The sequence below is a fragment of the Dama dama genome, chromosome 12 (assembly GCF_033118175.1).
Source record: "Dama dama isolate Ldn47 chromosome 12, ASM3311817v1, whole genome shotgun sequence".
Classification (NCBI taxonomy): domain Eukaryota; kingdom Metazoa; phylum Chordata; class Mammalia; order Artiodactyla; family Cervidae; genus Dama; species Dama dama.
The window spans coordinates 22,809,045-22,827,693 of NC_083692.1; the positions used below are offsets into that span (position 1 = coordinate 22,809,045).

The following is an 18,649-nucleotide window of genomic DNA, read 5'->3' on the forward strand; positions in this document are numbered from 1 at the left end:
TCTTTGTTTGAGTTCAGGCTCTGGCTTGCTCTGATGTTTGACAAGTCACTTCATCCTCTGTAAGTTTCAGTTTTTTGTCCAATGAGAAGAAAGATCCGACTAAGTTCTCAATTCCCTAACAGAATTGTTCAGGAAGTTAAATGAAATAGTACATGGAAAGGCACTTAGCAAATTTTTAAATGTAATAGACTAGTGAATTCCCTGGTGGTCCAGTGGTTAAGACTTCATGGTTTCACTGCTGAGGGCCTGTGTTCGATCTCTGGTCAGGGAACCAAGATCTCACAAGCTGGGCTACTCGTCCAGAAAACAAAACAAAAATGCAATGGATTAGAACAAAGGAATGAGAACTAAAAGAATTTCCATCTGAAATGAATTCCCTCTTTATCCACATCTCAACAAGCTAGTGGCTTCTCAAGACAGATTTTCTAGACTCTCTCATTCACCCTGCTCTGCCTGTTATCTATATTTTATCTCAAATGTTGCTCGCTTTGGCAGCACATATACTAAAATTGGAATAACACAGAGAAGATTAGCATGGCCCCTGCACAAGGATGACGTGCAAGTTTGTCAAGTGTTCCATGATTTTTATAGGCATCAAGAGGGAAGTGGGGCCCTATATGTGAGACAGCAAAAGAGACACAGATATAAAGAACAGTCTTTTGGACTCTGTGGGAGAAGGCAAGGGTGGGATGATTTAAGAGAATAGCATTGAAACATGTATATTATCATATGTGAAACAGATCGCCAGTCCAGGTTCGATGCATGAGACAGGGTGCTCAGGGCTGGTGCACTGGGATGACCCTGAGGGATGGGATGGGGAGGGAGATGGGAGGGGGGTTCAAGGATGGGGAACACATGTACACCCATGGCTGAATCATGTCAATGTATGGCAAAAACCACTACAAAATTGTAAAGTAATTAGCCTCCAATTTTTATTTTTATTTTTTTATTTTTCCAATTTAAATAAATAAATTAAATTTAAAAAAAAAAGAGGGAAGAGGGGAGTGGGAGGAATTGGGCGATTGGGGTCGACATACATATACAGTTGATGCTATTTAGAAGATAGATGATTAATGAGAACGTGCTATGTAGCACAGGGCACTCTACTCAACGCTCTGCGGTGACCTAAATGGGAAGGGAGTCCAAAACAGGGGACGTGCATACATACAGCTGATTCACCTTCTGTGCAGCAGAAGCTAACACAGCATTCTAAAGCAACTATACTCCAATAAAAATTAAAGAGTTAATTCTCTCTCAAATGTTCCTAAACCTAAGTCTATACAGTGTGACACATTAATTGTTTTGTGTGCATTAATGATGACATTTCCCAGAAAAGGGTCCAGTGAAGGCATGGTGTTCTGAGAGTCGCATTTTAGAGGAGAGGAGATAATGTGGGTGGAAAGGAGAGGTCTTTCCAGACTGAAGTTACAGAGAATAGGATGGGTTGGGAAGAGAGCTTCAAATGAGGTTTTATATAAATTGAGTTCTAGTCTGGGTTTTTCAATGACTAGCTCTGAGCATGTCCAGTCTCTTTCTGGTTTCAGTATCTTGAGAGGTGGAGATACCAAATTTTCCCTTTTTGTTTGGTTATGTTGTTTTAAGGATTTGGTGAACCAACATGCTTTAAGAAGCCTTGAAAACCGGGGAGGCTTTGTACAAATACAAGGACCTATAACTGCTATTTAATGATGGCCTTTGGGCATCCCTTGTGGCTCAGCTGGTAAAGAATCTGCCCGAAATGCAGGAGACCTGGGTTCAATCCCTGAGTTGGAAAGAAGATCCCTGAGTTGGGAGAAGGGAAAGGCTTTCCCACTCCAGTATTCTGGCCTGGAAAATTCCGTGGACTATACAGTCCATGGGGTCATAAAGAGTTGGAGTCCACAGTGATTTTCACTTTCACTTTTGTCCCCAGCAGGTTACGCAAGGATGCTCACACAGGCCTGCTTGCTAAACAACTGAGCCTGGAGGGAAGGAGTCCTCTTACTGGCTCCAAGTGTCATGGACAGAGTTTGAACTTTGATTCCAGGCAGAGCTCACTTTATACCTTAGTTCTGCCAGCTACTACCTTGTGCTCAGTTGCTCAGTCATGTCCAACTCTTTGTGACCCTTTTGACTGTAGCCACCAAGCTCTTCTGTTCATAGGATTTCCCAGGCAAGAATACTGGAGTGGGTTGCCATTTCCTCCTCCAGGGGATCTTCCTGACCCAGGGATCAAACCCTCATCTCCTGTGTCTTCTGCACTGCAGGCAAATTCTTCATCCGTTGAGACATCAGGGCAGCCCCACTACTTCCTGCTAGGTATTAAATGTCCCTGTGGTCAGTATCGCCTACGCTCACCAATATCGTGTGCTCCTGCCCTTCCTGGCACATGGAAGACTCAGTAGGCGGGTGGGGACATAGTACTAATCTGGCAAATGAAAGGACAGCAGAAGTGAACTTCTGGGCTGAAGGAGAAACTCATGCACAATCTTCCAGTCTCTCTCTTCCCCTGCCGTGGCAATTGCAGTGGAGGCCTTGAGTTGACATGAGTTGACATCAGTTGACAAAGATCAAAGTAGTCAGCGTTTTGGAGTAACTGCATGGAAGGCTTCTGTGAGGGGCAAATGCACTCTAATTGCATAGAACCACTGAGATTCTTAGGCCTGTTTGTTCCTACAGCACAACCTCGCCTCTCCTGACTGACATACAACATGAGTCTCAGTTTCCCCTCCTGTTTCACATGGCTGTGGAGAAGATTTAATGAAAGAACTTATGTCAAGTTGTTAGCTCAAAGTTGGCTCCTGGAAAGGACTCTCTAAATGTTCAATTCTTGCCCACCCCTAGCAAGATGGTTATTCTTGGCAAAATCACACAAGGCTACCTGACTAGACCTTCCCATGGACCTCTGAATGTCCGTAATTTCTCATGGAAACACACAATCCTTATTAAGCAGCAGGTATTAAGTATTATGAGTTCTACCTCTCCACACTTCCCAGTTCTTTCCATGGAAATCCTAGGGCAGTAACTTGGGTTTGTTGAGAGATATGGCACTGACAGCCCCTGGCATCCACCTTCTGTTTACAACAAGCTGTGACAACTCCACTTCCCCTGAACCATTGCCACCAGCAGCCTCCATCCAAAGCAGGGAGAAGGGGAGAGATGCGGGTTGGGGTGGGGGTGCTGGGAGGAAACGACCCTCGCCTCTCAGTGCCAAGCAGCACCAAAGAAACCTTTGGGAATATCAACATGCAGTAGCACCTCTGAACCTCACTTGGTCTGTGCTTTGACTTTAACAACAGCAAAATAAGAAAACAAATTCAAAACAAAACTGAGCTGTGGGTGCCTTCCCCTCCCCCCCTTCTTTGAGTGAAGTTTAATTAAATAATGGTGGTTCTAGAAGCAAAACATGAATCTGAATGCTGAAGGAGGAGAAACAACACGCCTGTGGAAAATCACCTTTCCCTTCTCAGTGTTGGCTGGGTATGTTTGGGGGGTGGTTCTAGGTGGGGGTTTCTGCAACCAGGCTGATACTTTTAGCTCCATCAGGAAAACAGTTTCTTGAATCCCACAGTGAGGGAGAGGAGCCTTTAGAAAGTTATATCTGGGCTCTGGTGGTATTTTCCAGAGCCAATGACTCAGGATTGCTCACCTGGACACCTTCCCCAGCAGTATTTCCCCTACACACATATTGTGTTTCACACACACACACGCATGCACTCATCCAGTTATGAAGAAGATGGGAGCAAGCAACTTGGAAATGTTTTTAACCTAACCTTGGAAAACACAAAAGATAGGCAAGTCCATTTCCAAAATCTAGGCCTGGTTGTAGAGGGCCCTGGTCCTCCCTCAGCCCCTCTCCTGACCCACAGGAGCTGTGCAAAAAAGTTGGGGAAAATGGACTCCGCTCCACCACTTCATCTTAAGAGAAACTAATGACTCCTTCCTCAGAAATGGCGAGGACCTCCAGAAATGCATCCTTGTTCCTTCTTTGTTCCAAAGCAAACACTTGCCTTGGCTTCTGTTCTCATGCTCAGACAAGATATACAGGAGTGGAGCTCCTGAGCCAAAGGCCTGGGACTTGAATGGAAATCAACACACTTTCCGGGAGCTGTGACCACAGAGAGGTGGGGCAGGTTTTCTAACAAACATTCCAAGACTTACACATCCACATAAGCCTGGTCATCTTCAAAACAGTCAAAATGTAGGGATATACTTCAAGGGTGATAATGATTAACAAGGTATCAATGTGTATGGAGCATTTGCCAAATGTCAGACTTTGTGCTAAGATCTGTGTAAGTATTTTCCAGTTGACCCTCCCAATTCCATTAATAGATGAGGAAACTGTGATCCAGGGAGGTCAAGTTAGGTCACTATTGGGCAATGATGCTGGAGTCCAACCCAGGCCCAGACCTCTCCAGTCCAGGCTTAGAACTACTTTCAGAAACAGGAATGAATGCTATTTTCCAGATCCTTGCCGATGGCATGAGGATTCACCTTCATTTAGTTTCAATCGGCAGAAACTGGAGCATTCACATTCCTTTCTTATTTCACTGTAATCTCACCCAAGTGAGGCAAGTGGGTAAGCCTCCCAGTCCTCTTAGGGCAGGAAGACCCAGACACTCAGAGGTTAAGGAACTTGTGGGAAGTGACTCTGTGATTGCTCTTGGGGGTGGGTTTGATTTTTTGAAGCAATCAAAAGCTATTTGGAGTGAAGTCTGCTAAGCTAGGTAATTTATCTATCTATGCAAAATCAGGCATGTTCAATACAAATTTACACACAGTGGATCATCTTATGTGGTTCATAGACTGATCATTATGAAGCCAATTCCAGAAAAAGCATTTCAGGAATGGTCAGAAATTTCTTCTGGTCTCATCCTAAATCTGCCTCTTTGTAATTTGCTCCTGTGACTCCAATTTGAATTCTGGAGCCACGTAAACTGGTCTCATCACTACCTGTCCCCATGCCACTCCATCCTAGAAGCTTGGCTATCTGATTGCCTAACCAGTGGATTAGAAACTGGGAAAGAGAAAAGATGGGCGTGCACATTAGAATCATCTGGAATGTTTCTAACTTACCGGTTCCTGGGTTCTACCCCCAGAGAGTCTAATTTTGTCCATCTGGCTCGGGGTGCAGGTGTGGTTTTCTTTTTGAAGTTCATCAAGTGATTTTAGCCAAGGATGAGAAGGGTTGTCTTCAGAAGAGAGGATAAATTAGACCCAGAGAGGCTGGGTAACTAGCCCAGGGTGGCACAGGAACCATATTCTAGAGCTGAGCATTAAGCCCCTGCCCACCTGCCCCTTGCTTCCTCTGGTCATGCTCAATCGACCTCACCCAGATGGCTTTCCTGAGTGTCGGGTCCAGCAGGGAAATGACAGTCTTTGCATTCTGCCCAGTTCTCAAAGCGCTGCTCATCGCCCACAGTAAATTTGTTTTTTGGTTTTTTTTGGCTGCACTGGGTCTTTGCTGCAGTGTGCAGGTGCTTTTCTCTAGTTGCCGTATGCAGGGGATTTTCTAGTTGTGGTGCACAGGCTTAGTTGCCCTGGGGCATGTGGGGTCCTAGTTCCTGATCAGGGATCCAACCTGTGTCCCCCCTGCAGCCCCCTGCACTGAAGGCAGATTCTCAACCACTGGACAACCAGGGAAGTCTCCACCCACAATAATGTTTTATTTCTTGTGACAAAAAGAATGCTGGCAAGCCGGGCACAGGTGATGCCTGGGGACTCCTGGGTGTTGGCTCTGCTCAGCTCCACATGAGGATGTGGCCTTGGGGCTGTGGAGTCTGGTCCAGGACCAGGAGAGGTCTGTCCATGTTTGTGAACATTTCTCTCAACTTGCACTTACATTGTCAGAAGTACATGCTTCTGGAACCATGACCCCAGCCCTACTCTAATGGAGTGGGAAATCCAACCTTCCAGGAGATCCTGCCTCCCAGGGATTGAGACAGGTGCCCTGCGCACCTCCTCCTAAATTTTGAGGAAATTTGTGGAGTGAGGCTGCCTCTGTGGCTGGCTAGCTTCTGATAAGGCTTTTGTATCCTCATCTAATTTAATTTAATCTAACCTTATAATCTAACCTCACAGGGACTGTGTATGTACGATGATGATGTTTTATGGGAACAGTATGGAGGTTCCTTAAAAAACTAAAAATAGAGCTATCATATGACTCTGAAATCCCACTCCTGGGCATATATCCAGAGAAAAATATGGCCTGAAAAGATACATGCACCCCAGTATTCATTGCAATACCGTTTACAAGAGCCAAGATATGGAAACAACCTAAATGTCCTTCGACAGATGAATGGGCAAAGAAGATGTGGTGTATAGATCACACCACATCTTCTTTACCCATTCACACACACACACACACACACACACACACACATGAATATTACTCAGCCATTGAACAGAATGCGATAAGGCCATTTGCAGCAACATATATGGGCCTAGAGAGTGTCATACTGAGCGAAGTCAGTCAGACAGAGGAGGAAGACCATATGACATCCCTTATATGTGGAATCTAAAAAAAAAAGATATAAATGAACTTGCAAAACGGAAAGAGACTCACAGACTTATAAAATGAACTCATGGTTGCTGGGGGGCAGTGGTGGTGGGGAAGGGATACTTAAGGACTTTGGGAATGTCATATACATACTATAGTTAGTACATGCTATATTTAAAAGGATAACCAACAAAAACCTATTGTATAGCACATGGAACTCTGCTCAATGTTACATGCCAGCCTGAATGGGAGGGGGGAGGTTTAGGGGGGAACAGACACATGTATATGTATGACTGAGTTCCTTGACTGTTCACCTGAAACTATCACTACATTGTTAATGGGCTAGACCCCAACACTAAATGTCTTTGGTGTTAAAAAAAATTAAAATTAAATATATATATATATATATGTATATATATATATATATATATATATAAAACCTTATAGAACTGTGTGTGTATGATGCTCATGTTTTATATAATCTTAAAGGGACTGTGTATGTATGATACTGATGCTTTGTATAACCTATAGCTGGGGATATGAGCATAGCTTGCCCTCCTGGCTGGCCCTGGAACTGAGACTGATAGAACAAGCTGGCCTCAAGGAACCAAGGCAGGGGTTGTCTTCACTGGGACTCCCTGGGGGAGAGTCCACCAACTTGCCAAGGCCTGGCCTCAGCCCCCCTCCCTAGAAGCCCTATATTTCAGCTTCTCTAGTTGTCTCTTTTTCTGTTTTTAAATATTTATTTGGTTGCACCGGGTCTTAGTTGCCGCATGTGGAATCTTTAGTTGCAGCGTGCTAACTCAGCTGCGCCATGTGGGATCTAGTTCTTTGATCAGGGATTGAACCCCAGCCTCTTGCTTTGGGAGCACAGAGTATTAGCCACTGGATAGCCAGGAAAGTGTCAAGCTGTCTCCCAGATGCTGTGGTCCCAGTTCTGTTGCCTTTCTACCACTAACAGAAACACTTCCCTGGCTGCTGTTCCCCTTACCTTTCACTTCCATGACTCTCCACCCATTTCCTTCAGCTCCGGGACATACTTTACCTAGGAAACAACAGGAGAGAATTTCAGGTCAAGAACAAGGCACAGTTGCAATGATTAACTCAATTGGCTACCATCTATGCTCCTGAATACAAATATATTGATTCACAGATACAAGTTCATTTGTTCCAGCTTCAACATAACCTTGTATGATGGTTAATTTTATGGGTCAACTTGAGTGGGCCACAAGTGCCCAGACGTTTTGTCAAGCATTATTCTGGAGATGTCCATAACAGTGTTTTTAGATGAGATTAACATTTAAATGAGTTGACAAGTGAAGCAGATTGCCCTCGTTAGTGTGAGTAGGCCTCATCCAGTCAGTTGAAGGCCAAATAGAGTAGAAAAACCTTACCTCCTCTGAGTGAGAATTCTTCCTGCCTGATGGCCTTCAAACAGCAATGTTGGCCTTTTTTTTTCCTGCCCTTGGACTCACACCAAAGCATCAGCCCTTCCTGGGTCTTGAGCTGCTGGCCTTCAGACTGGAACTACACCGTCATCTCTCCAGCTTGCCAACTCACTCTGTAGATCTTGGGACTTGCTCACCTCCTTAATCACATGAACCAATTCCTTGTAACAAACCTCTTTCTCTCTATATATACATCCTACCGGTTCTGTTTCCCTGGAGAACCCTGACTCATCACCACCTTACTTCAGAGATATTGTCAATATCCCCATTTTGCAGATGGAGAACATGTGTCAGTCAGGGCCACCACCAGCCACTCTGGGTACACTGCCCTCTCTGAATCTTGATCATACTAGCTCTGCTCACCTCCTTTCTCCCTTTCTCCCCATGTCACGCTCCCTTCTGGCTCATTCTAGTTCTGCTCACTTCCTTTTCTCCCTTTCTCCCCGTGTCATTCTCCCTTCTGCAGCTTACCTTGTCCAGGTGGCAGCTCTGTCTCTAACCCCATCCCCATCTGGGCCAGCAGGTATCTCGATCTAGGAGCTGTGATTCTTTCACTGGTTCTTTCACAGGGAGTTGAGCAAATCGATATTTATGGGGGAGTTAAACACACATGCTGGCCTTCCCTGATTCTGCAGTCACTTCTTTTTTTAAACACTTGAAAATATCTCAGAACCCACATTATTTCATTTGGTTGTCAAGCCACACCATGGTTTTGTAGAGAAGGCTGTATTTCCTGGAGACTCTAATCTCCATTTCTTTTCCTACCACTTTGTACTTTCCTTTCTCACTTCAGATAATCTTTTCCTGCAGGTTTATGTTCAAGATAATTCAGGGAAAGGTGTTTGGTTCTCACATTTTGACCTGCTGTAGTTTCCAAAATATTTTGGAGAGATCTAGGGGGTAGTTTAACCTCTTCTTTGCCCTAAACTGGGTAGTTTTGATGTGACAGTGAATGTATTCTGACTTGCAGATGGTAGAAAGAAAGGAAAGGAAGGAAGAATAAAAGAAATGAAAGAAAATAAAGATATCAATAGCAGTGCCCAGCAACTAAGATTATATGAATAATTCTCTAAGGATAGCTTGTACTTGACCTTGGGCCCCTGATAGCTCAGTTGGTAAAGAATCCATCTGCAATGCAGGAGACCTGGGATCGATCTCTGGGTTGGGAAGATCCTCTAGAGAAGGGAAAGGCTACCCACTCCAGTATTCTGGCCTGGAGATTTCCATGGACTGTATGGTCCATGGGGTCTCAAAGAGTCAGACATGACTGAATGACTTTCACTTTCAGCCAGGAGCAGGGGGAACCAACAGCCACAGTGAGGAATATACTAGCTTCAAAGATTACATTTACCCTAGGTTCTTTTTCCATCCTTCATTTGCCCCCCACCTGCCCACCCTTGAGTGGCTTGTGGGGATCTTAGTTCCCCAACCAGGGATTGAACCTGTGCTCCCTACAGAGGAAGTATGGAGTCTTAACCACTGGACTGCCTTGGAAGTACCTATCTTTAGTTTGAAAACACTTCAACACATTCACTGTTAATAATTCTTTCTTCTGAGCATCTAGAGAAACAGGTCAGTAAGAGATTTATGTGGAATGATAAGGCAAATGGGAGCCAGGAAGATCTTTGAGTCCTGGATAGTGTCCTTTATGAGGCTTCTCCTCCAGACTGGAACCTGGGAACATGGTCTTAAGCTAGAGCCAAAATAGAGTGAGGGGGAATGTGGAGAACGGCTTCCCAGAAGGCAGAATGTGGATGAGAGACCTGAAGAAAAGCCTGGTGGGAAGGCGCCAGGAGGGCCATGAGGTCATGGTTTCAGAGTCCTCCAGCCCCCTGGTTAAAGAACCATTTCACTGTGAATTATTATCCCTATTTGTTTGTGTCTTTAATAATAGCCATAACAATGGATGCCACAAAGGTCAGCCCTGGGGCTCCTGTTGGGTTAATGCATTTAGTAAGGGTTGGAGGCGGAAATAAGTTGATGAAATTGTTGTTGATCCAAACACAGTTTGGCTGGCCAAGGCGGCGGAGCCCTGTGAGAAACTCCAGATGGACTTCATCTCCTCTGGGTTACCAGACAAGGACAAGAATGGCAGCTAGAATTTAACTTGAATATATTTAAGGTGAGGCATGTGGGATGAAAGCTCATCTCAGCTTCTTATATGAGATGGAAGACTATGAGTGGTGCACCGAGAAGCTGGGCTGGCCCACCGGTGGTGGTACTCACTCAGTCTAGGGCAGAGGCCCATCTTGGTAGCCAGAGCAAGCATCATGCCAGTTGTAGAGGAGTCCTGGGCCCTACAGGGGTCTGGACTGCCCCTTGCTGTGTGGGGTCATCTCAAATCCCACCTGACATGGCTTGCTGGGATCTTACCACTTTCCCTTCAGTTGACATTAGGAAAGGAGGCCCCATGGGATGGAAAGACCCACCCAAGATCACTTGGTTGGATGGAAGCTGAGTCAGCACCAGAATCTGGCCCTTGGCTTCCCATTGGAGTATTTCCACTTTTCGTGTCTGTAAGCCCCCGGCCCCTCCAACTCCTGCTCAAGCAGAGGCAGGTAAGCAGCAGCCTCCCAGCCCCCAGCTGGAGATGGTGGGGGGATGGGGTGCCTGGGGGCTGCTCAGTTTTCAGCCATGCCTTCCAATGAATGCACACCAGGAGCTATGCCTAATGCACTGTTATCTATAAGGGCATGAAGTCTGGAGTCAGACCTTGATCATTTAATTCCTCTGAGGCTTTTTTCCTTATCTGGAAAATGGACAACATTAATCAGTGTGTCTAACACATAAAGTGAAATGCTCCATGAAGGATCACTGTACAAGATGGGGGGTCCAGGTCCCCAAAGAAGTTCATGGTGTCTCAGGAGAGCCAGAGTCACCTGTAACTGTACTCAGTGTATATGAACGTGGTGGTTTAGGAGCAGGGGAAGGAATAACTAACTAACTAGAGTGTACCAATGTCTGTCCTACTACTTATCAGTTAGATGACCATAAACACATTTCTCAACCTCTCTGGAGGTGACTGAACTTCTTATGTGTAATATGGGAAGATTGAGACAGCACATACATTCAGGGTTATGGATTTAAGAACTGGATATAACAAATACGAAGCACCTGATACCTGGAGAACTCCGTGGACAGAGGAACCTGGCGGGCTACAGTCCATGGGATCACAAAGAGTTGTAAACGACTGAGCGATTAACACTGACATCAATAAAATAATATTATACTTTTGGGGAGTAAAGTCAAAGAAATCTTCACAGAGGAGGTGATGTTTGAGTTGGGTTTGAGAGATGAGCAGAGTTCTACAGGAAGAAGTTAGAGCAGCATGGACAAGGGCATAGAGACATGGAAATACGGCTTATTCAAAAGAGAGCAAGCAGCCTGGAGATTCTGCAGCAGGGAGTTGGTGGGAGTGAGGACACAGGGACAGGTTTTTGTGGACTTTATGCCTAATGTAAAGAAATTTGGACTTTAGGACAAAGAGGGCCTTTGGAGATTTTTGAGCCTAGGTAGGACAGGATCAAATTGGCATTTATAAGATATGCTTAGTTGCCACTCTCTTGGCTACTGGGTTTTTGTTCGTTTTGCCACAAGCCATGTTACAACAACTAATACAACAACTAACACTAATACAATAGTGTTAAACTCCTGAATATCTATCAGAAGCCTATTGGTTGCAAGTGACAGAAAACCAAACTCGAACTAGGTGTGGTGGTTTTAAAATAGGTCCACAAATTCTTTGGTGGTCCTCCTCCCTTCAAGAGGTAAAGACTGATACTTTCCCTTTGAGTGGGAGGGAATCAGAAACAGTAATGATTCTAACTGGAGGGACTTAGTAACTCACTGCTAACAAAGATAATAAGTGGAAGTGACAATGTGCACTTCAGAATTGAGGTCATAAAAGGCCCTTCTCACTTGCTCTTTTGAATAAATCATTCTGGAGGAAGTCAGCTACCATGTTGTAAGGACACGCAGTCAGCCTATGGAGAGCTCAATGGCAAAGAACTGAGGTCTCCTGCTAACAGCCACATGGGTGAAAGCCCAGTCAGGCCTTCAGAGTCTTTGCTAACATCCAGACTGAAATCCAGTGAGAGACCCTGAGCCAGAACCATCGAGCTTATACCACTCCCAATCCTTGATCTATAGAAACTGTGAGACAGTTAGTGTTTATTGTTTTCAGCCAGTTTTGCAGTTCTTTATTATGCATCAATAAATAATCCGATATGCCAACTCAAGCAAAAAAAGGAAATTAATTAAATAGCATACACAACTGAGAAGTCCAGAAGTAGTACAACTTCATACAGGAAATCAAAAGACGTCACCAGGACTCAGCTTTTCTTCACTCCTTAGAACTGCCATCCTCTGCACTGGCTTTTCCCTTTAGGTTCCATGTAGCTCCTGAAAGCTCTAAGCTGCTATCATCCTCATTGCTGGGATCTCCAGGGGAAAAGACTGTGTGCCTCTTTCCCAGCAGTGCCAGCAACAGGCTCATTGCCAGTCATGCATTCTGATTGGCTCTCACACCCAGCCCAAACCAATCGGTGTGCTCTGATTGGCCCTTTGTTGCTCAGCCCTGGTGGTTAGGGGTGTGGTCAACTCTACCTGCCCCACAGGGCCTGCGGTAGAGGCGGTGCCTCCCTAGAGGAAAGTCAAGGTACAGTTGCCAGGAGAGGAAATGGTTTCTGGGCAGAGAAACAATGAATATCCATTATACCCACACTTGCCCTGTACTTTTCCTCATGAGTCTCACACACATTATTCCATGCCAGCCTCCTGGCTGTTCCTCAAATGCTTTTCCTTTTTCATGTTATTTAGGTCTTAAATATTCCCTACTCAATGAAACCTTCCCCAAACACCCCATTTAAAAGAGTAACTGCTCTCTACATCACCCCTCTGATGTTGTGATTTATAATAAGAAATATATATTTGCTCTTTTTCCTGTTTTTGGCACAGAGCTCCTAAACCCCTCAAAATTTCCTAAGTGGTAAGAGCAATAAAGATGTCTTGATATTCATAACAAACCCCTTTCAACCACACTAGAGTTTATGTTAATTGTATGACTTTTGGAAAGCACCTAAAGATGGGGGCTGGTTGCCAGGGGAACCAACTGTGTTATTGTAGGGTTGGAACTTTCAGCCCCATTCCCGTGACCTCCAGGGAAGTGGGAGCTGTTGGAGGTTGAATCAATCACCAGTGGCCAATGATCTAATCAATCATGCCTATGTAATGAAGCCTCCACAAAATCCCAATAAGGACAGGGTGTCGGGATATGTTTCTGGACGATTTCTGGGTTGGCGGACACATAGAGATTTGGGGAGAACGACGTTTCCCAAAGAGGACTTTAAAAACTCTGTACCCATTCCTGAATACCTTGCCCTATGCACCTCTTCCATCTAGCTCTTCCTGAATTATATCCATAGGGTGGCAGAGTCAGCCATGACCTAGTGACTAAATAGCAGCAGCAGTAGCAGTGTAATAAACTGTAATCTAGTAAGTAAAATGTTTTCGCTGAGCCACTCGAGCTCAGAGGGGGTTGTGGCAAGCTCAGAATTCCTAGCCAGTGTGCCAGAAACACAGGTGGCAACCCAGACTTTTGTTTGGCATCTGAAGTCCCGTAGGATTCAGCCTTGACCTGTGGGATACGATGCTGTTTCCAGGTAGATAGTGTCAGAATTGAGGTAAATTATGTGGAGGACATCTAGCCGGTGTTGGAGAAGTGTCTGATAGTGTTGGGACACCCATATATCAGATCCCTACACTCTCTATTCCCCTTCTTTCCTTAATTTTTTCCCCCTGAATAATATCATATTATTTTCCTCATTTATCTTACTCTCAGTCTCTCCCTTTGGAGTGTGAGTTTCATAGGGCAGAGATATTGTCCATTCTGGTTCCTGCTATATCTTCTGTGTCTAGAACAGTATCTGGTCCAGAGCGGGTACTCAGTACATAATGGTTGGATAAATGAATGAATGGGGTTCCCTGGTAGCTCAGCTGGTAAAGAATCCATCTGTGATGCAGGAGACTCAGGTTCAATTCCTGAGTCGAGAAGTTCCCCTGGAGCAGGGATTCTTGGGCTTTCCCTGTGGCTCAGAAGGTAACGAATTGGTCTGTAATGTGGGAGACCTGGGTTCGATCCCTGGGTGGGGAAGATCCCCTGGAGGAGAGCATGGTAACCTACTCCAGTATACTTGCCTGGAAAATCCCATGTCCAGAGGAGCCTGGTGGGCTGTAGTCTATGGGGTCGCAAAGTCAGACATGACTGAGCAAAAAGCACAGCAAATGGATGTTCACAGCCATCCTGGGAAATAGGTGGGATGAAGGTGATTCTTCTTCTGTTAGCGGTAAGGACATTGAAACTTGAGAGATGGCTCCTGTTGGCAAAAAGATTAAAAAGAATTTTTTTAACTTTAATTGCAGAGTGCTAATGAGAAAACAGCAGAGGGGAACTTAGTGCATTACAGTGTGTTCTCACCAAATGAAGGTTAAATGATGCCCTGATCAGTGGTTCAAATAGAGAAACTAGTAGGAGAACTGAGTCATCGTCCGGCACTGTGGTGATACAGGCCTCCTGAAAGCAAAAGAAACACCTGCTGTATCACAGTCAGAACTTACATCATGCTGGGAGTTGTAGTTTAATTTAAGCAAATAGCAACAGTCACATTTAAATGAAAATGGTTAGTTTAAATCTTATTGGTTTTGCTGTTTCTGTTAAATAGAATCTGAGTCGGACACGAATGAGTGACTGGACTGAACTGAACTGAACCTTGTTTTGATTTTATCTTGATGGTAAACCTTAAGAAGATTGTGCCTAGTTTTATGTTTGTGCACATTTAAGGACCATTAAAACAAAAATTAAGTAACTTTGTGAGAATCTGTATCCTTTATAAAGGGACTTACTTTGTATTCCAGATTGTGAAACACTGTTTCCCAAGGCTTAAACCCTTTTGTCACTGAAGATCTGAAGGAGGAGCCTAAGGATGTTCTTAGAACAGGGCTCAGAACTTAAAGATCTTAAAGAACTTAAAGACAAAGTCCAGCTCTCTCAGTCTGCAGGTGAATCAACTGAGGCGCTCAGGTCTTTTGACACCCCACCCCCACCCCGGGGCTCTTCCTCTGATGCTATCTTGTGCTCAGTTAAGGACACCTGCTCCCAAAACCTACACCATTATCTCTATGGAGTGACCGGAGCAGGCCTCTAAGGATCAGCCTCTGTGGAAGACCAGTGGGGTAAGTTGGGATTGATAAAACTCCTGAGGAACTCACTCCCCTAGCCTGAGGTCAGCTTACCCCTCCCAAGGGGGTGGGGGGTGGGGGGTACTAGTCACCAGGAATTCCCCAGTTGTGACTTGAGTGTTTCGCTCTGGTATTTGCTGGGAGCTAGAGGCAGCTGGGGAGAGACCCCCACCCTCCTCAGAGGGCTCAGGTTGGGGAACCCACCAGGCATGACTGTCCCCTGATTGGAGCTGACCTCAGGGTGGCTCTCTGAGGGGGAGATTTCTGAGGTTTCTATTTAGATTGACCCCTGGACTTTGGGGTAGCTTCCATGTAGCTCAGTCGGTAAAGAATCTGCCTGCAATGCAGGAGACCCGGATTCAATTCCTGGGTTGAGAAGATTCCCTGGAGAAGGAAATGGCAACCCACTCCAGTATTCTTGCCTGGAGAATCCCATGGGTAGAGAAGTTTGGCGGGCTACAGTCCATGGTATCCCAAGAGTCGGACATGACTTAGCAACTAAACCACCACCACCTGGATTTTGGGGGAGAGATATATGCAAAAGAAGATGAAAACAAGGGCACCAAACCAGCTAGATGTTCCATCACCCAAGATCTAAAACCTGAGAGCTGGGCAGAGCATGAGAAACAAAGAAACATTTCTGCCTGCTCCAGCAAGATTCTGCCAGAGGGACTCTGCCGGCCATCTTCTTTTCTCCCCTGATGAGCCTGTGGGGTGGGGGTGGGGGGGTGGTGCGGGGCAGGATCTGGCTGCTGGTGCCTGAGGACTTGGGCCTGAGGGCTGAGAGCTGCCTGCAAGGATGAGAAGGATGATGGCCTGGTCAGTTTCTCCAGTGCTGGTTTCTGGGGGAGTTCCAGGACTGACGAAATGCTTATGTGGACAATGGCAAAGCCTCCCACAGGTTGAAGGGGGAAAGCGAGGCCCAGAGATGAAATTTGACACAGGTCATTTTTCATTCAACAAAGACTGCGTTGGACCTTTTGTATTCTAGGCCCTGTGGTAGGCTGTTGGGGGGAAGTAGAAGGGTAAGACTGCATAAGGGCAGTAGGAGATAAAATGTGGGCAAAGGACTACAATAAAGCAAAGCAAAGCAAAAAAGAAAAAAAGCTCTTTTCAGTTACAAATGATGTGCTGTAGAAGCTCAGGGGAGAGTGAGTTAAAGCATTCAATTGCAGGTGAGTGATTTCCCCTCTCCTCTAGCCTTCTACAAATACAGTCATTCCTCATGAGAAGCCCATAAGGAACCTTAGTCTGTAAGGTCAGAGGTTCAGGACACAGTGAAGGAAACCCACAGATCTCTGGGCTTGCAAGGTCTGTGGTGCTTTTGGTTTCCAGAATCTTACAGATCCTACTTGCGTGTTTCCCCACAGGGCCTTGTGTGGTCAGTTCCAGACTCAGAAGAAGATGGGCCTAAGGAGCACTGGAGTGGCTGTGGCAGGACAGGCTCCCGGCTGGAGCTCTGCGTTCTTTACATTCCTGGCAGATGTCAATCCAGTTCATTTTTTTTTTTTTTTTAATCCAGTTCATTTTTATCTGCAGACTGTGTCATGGGTGACTATCTGCTGGGTGGATGCGTTTTAGGGGAGAAAACCTGTGGTTCGGTCCCAGCTAGACCAGGAGGCTTGGGAACACCAGGACCCCTCTTGAGTCTCTTAGCACTCTGCCTGACACAAAGTAGGGGCTTGATAAGTACTCCCAGAACTCATAGACACACCATTCCTCCCTCTTTCCAAGGGAAGTTGGATCATCGACGCCAGAGCTAGGTTCTTCCAGCTGCAAAGCACTTGTGGCTTTCCGGGTGACTCATCACTGGCTGGAGTGGGGCTGCCTGCAGTGCTGGTAATGGACTAAGCTAGCCTCTCAGAGCTGCTGCTGAGCTGGGAGTTCCATTCCTCGAGGAGCTGGGGGGAGAAAGCCCCAGCTGGTGGAAAGGACCTGAGTGTTTTCCTGGCCACTGACTTGAGACTCCTTCAGTCTCGATTCACACCCACTGGCCTATAGAATGGCAAGACCTCTGCCCACAATCACAGTTCCTTCATCATCGCATCCAGAGAAATACAAAAGGACGGAAAAGGGGCTGGAAAGGCTGAGCCTCTGGGGAGAAAGGAATCAGTGCTGTTCCAGATGAGCCCTCCCATTTTCCTTCATGATCTTCCCTTACTCTACGTGGGTTGCCCATGTGACCCCAGGGATTATTTCTTTTTCCTTCTTAAAAAAAAATTTAGGGAGGGGGGATTGGTATGGGGAACACATGTAAATCCATGGCTAATTCATGTCAATGTATGGCAAAAACCACTACAATATTGTAAAGTAATTAGCCTGCAACTAATAAAAATAAATGAAAAAAAAATTATTTATTTGGCTGTGCCAGGTCTTCTTTGATCTTTGTGCAGCATGTGAATTTTTTTTTTTTTCTTCTTTCAGTTGTGGCATGTGAATTCTTAATTGTGGCATGTGGAATCCAGTTCCTTGACCAGGGATCAAATCTGGGTTCCCTGCATTGGGAACATGGAGTCTTATCTGCTGGACTAATGGGAAGTCCCTATTTCTTTTTAAAGGAGCTGCTTTTCTTAAACATTTTTATTGAAAAGTCATAATGGACCTGCTCTAATGCAAAACAAAACAGCTCCCACAAGGGGTGGAACAGCCTCCCCAAACAAGCACTTGTGGAATATTTGCTAAGAATCTCCTACCTCCTCTAAGAGAGGACCACATCTTTCTTCTTTGCTTTTGTATCTTTATAGAGCAATTGCTTGATAAATGTTTGTTGAATGAACTAATTAATTAAATTTGGGGAAATTAATAAAATATGCATATGTTATCTCAAGCAGCTAAAAAAATAAATTGCTATTATCAATGGCAGTGGGAATGAGAGTTATTGATTCAAATGGTAAGTATATGACAGATTAAACCCATAAAAACAGACCACTACTCACCAATCTTTAAGACTAAAATTAAAAAAACACTGAGTGGAGGGAGAACATGGAGCAACTGAAATTCTCACATTCTGCTGCTTGGAGAGTAAATTGTTAGTCGATTTGAAAAATTAGCAATATCCACTAAAATGAAACATATACCTATACAATAGTATGACATAATTCTTTTCCTAGGTACATATATATATATAATTTCTCTTGGATGTGATATATATGTGATATCTCCAAGAGAAATTATTTCTCCAAGAGAAACATGTTCACCAAAAGCACACATAAAAATGTAAAACTGTTTATAGCAGTTTTATTCATAGATTCAAACTGTATACAATACAAATGACAGGAGAGTAGGTAAATTACTCAGCATATACTTATACAATCCAACACTACAGAGGAGGAAAACAAACAAACAAAAAAAATCAACTGCTGATACAAGCCACAACATAAACAAATCTCACAGACATTAAACTTAGTGAAAAATTCAGAAACCAAAGTACGCATACTGCATGATTTCAGAGACAACTTTACAGGCCTTACTTTCCAGGCTCTTCTGC

At 44.8% G+C, this 18,649-nt stretch overlaps 1 non-coding gene across 1 annotated transcript; it reads left to right on the forward strand.

Annotated features, from left to right (window-relative positions):
* The first annotated feature begins 479 nt into the window (after window positions 1-479).
* LOC133067503 (U6 spliceosomal RNA) lies at window positions 480-586 on the forward strand. Its single transcript, XR_009695295.1, has one exon. It is a non-coding gene; the product is annotated as a U6 spliceosomal RNA (small nuclear RNA).
* Window positions 587-18,649: the final 18,063 nt, after the last annotated feature.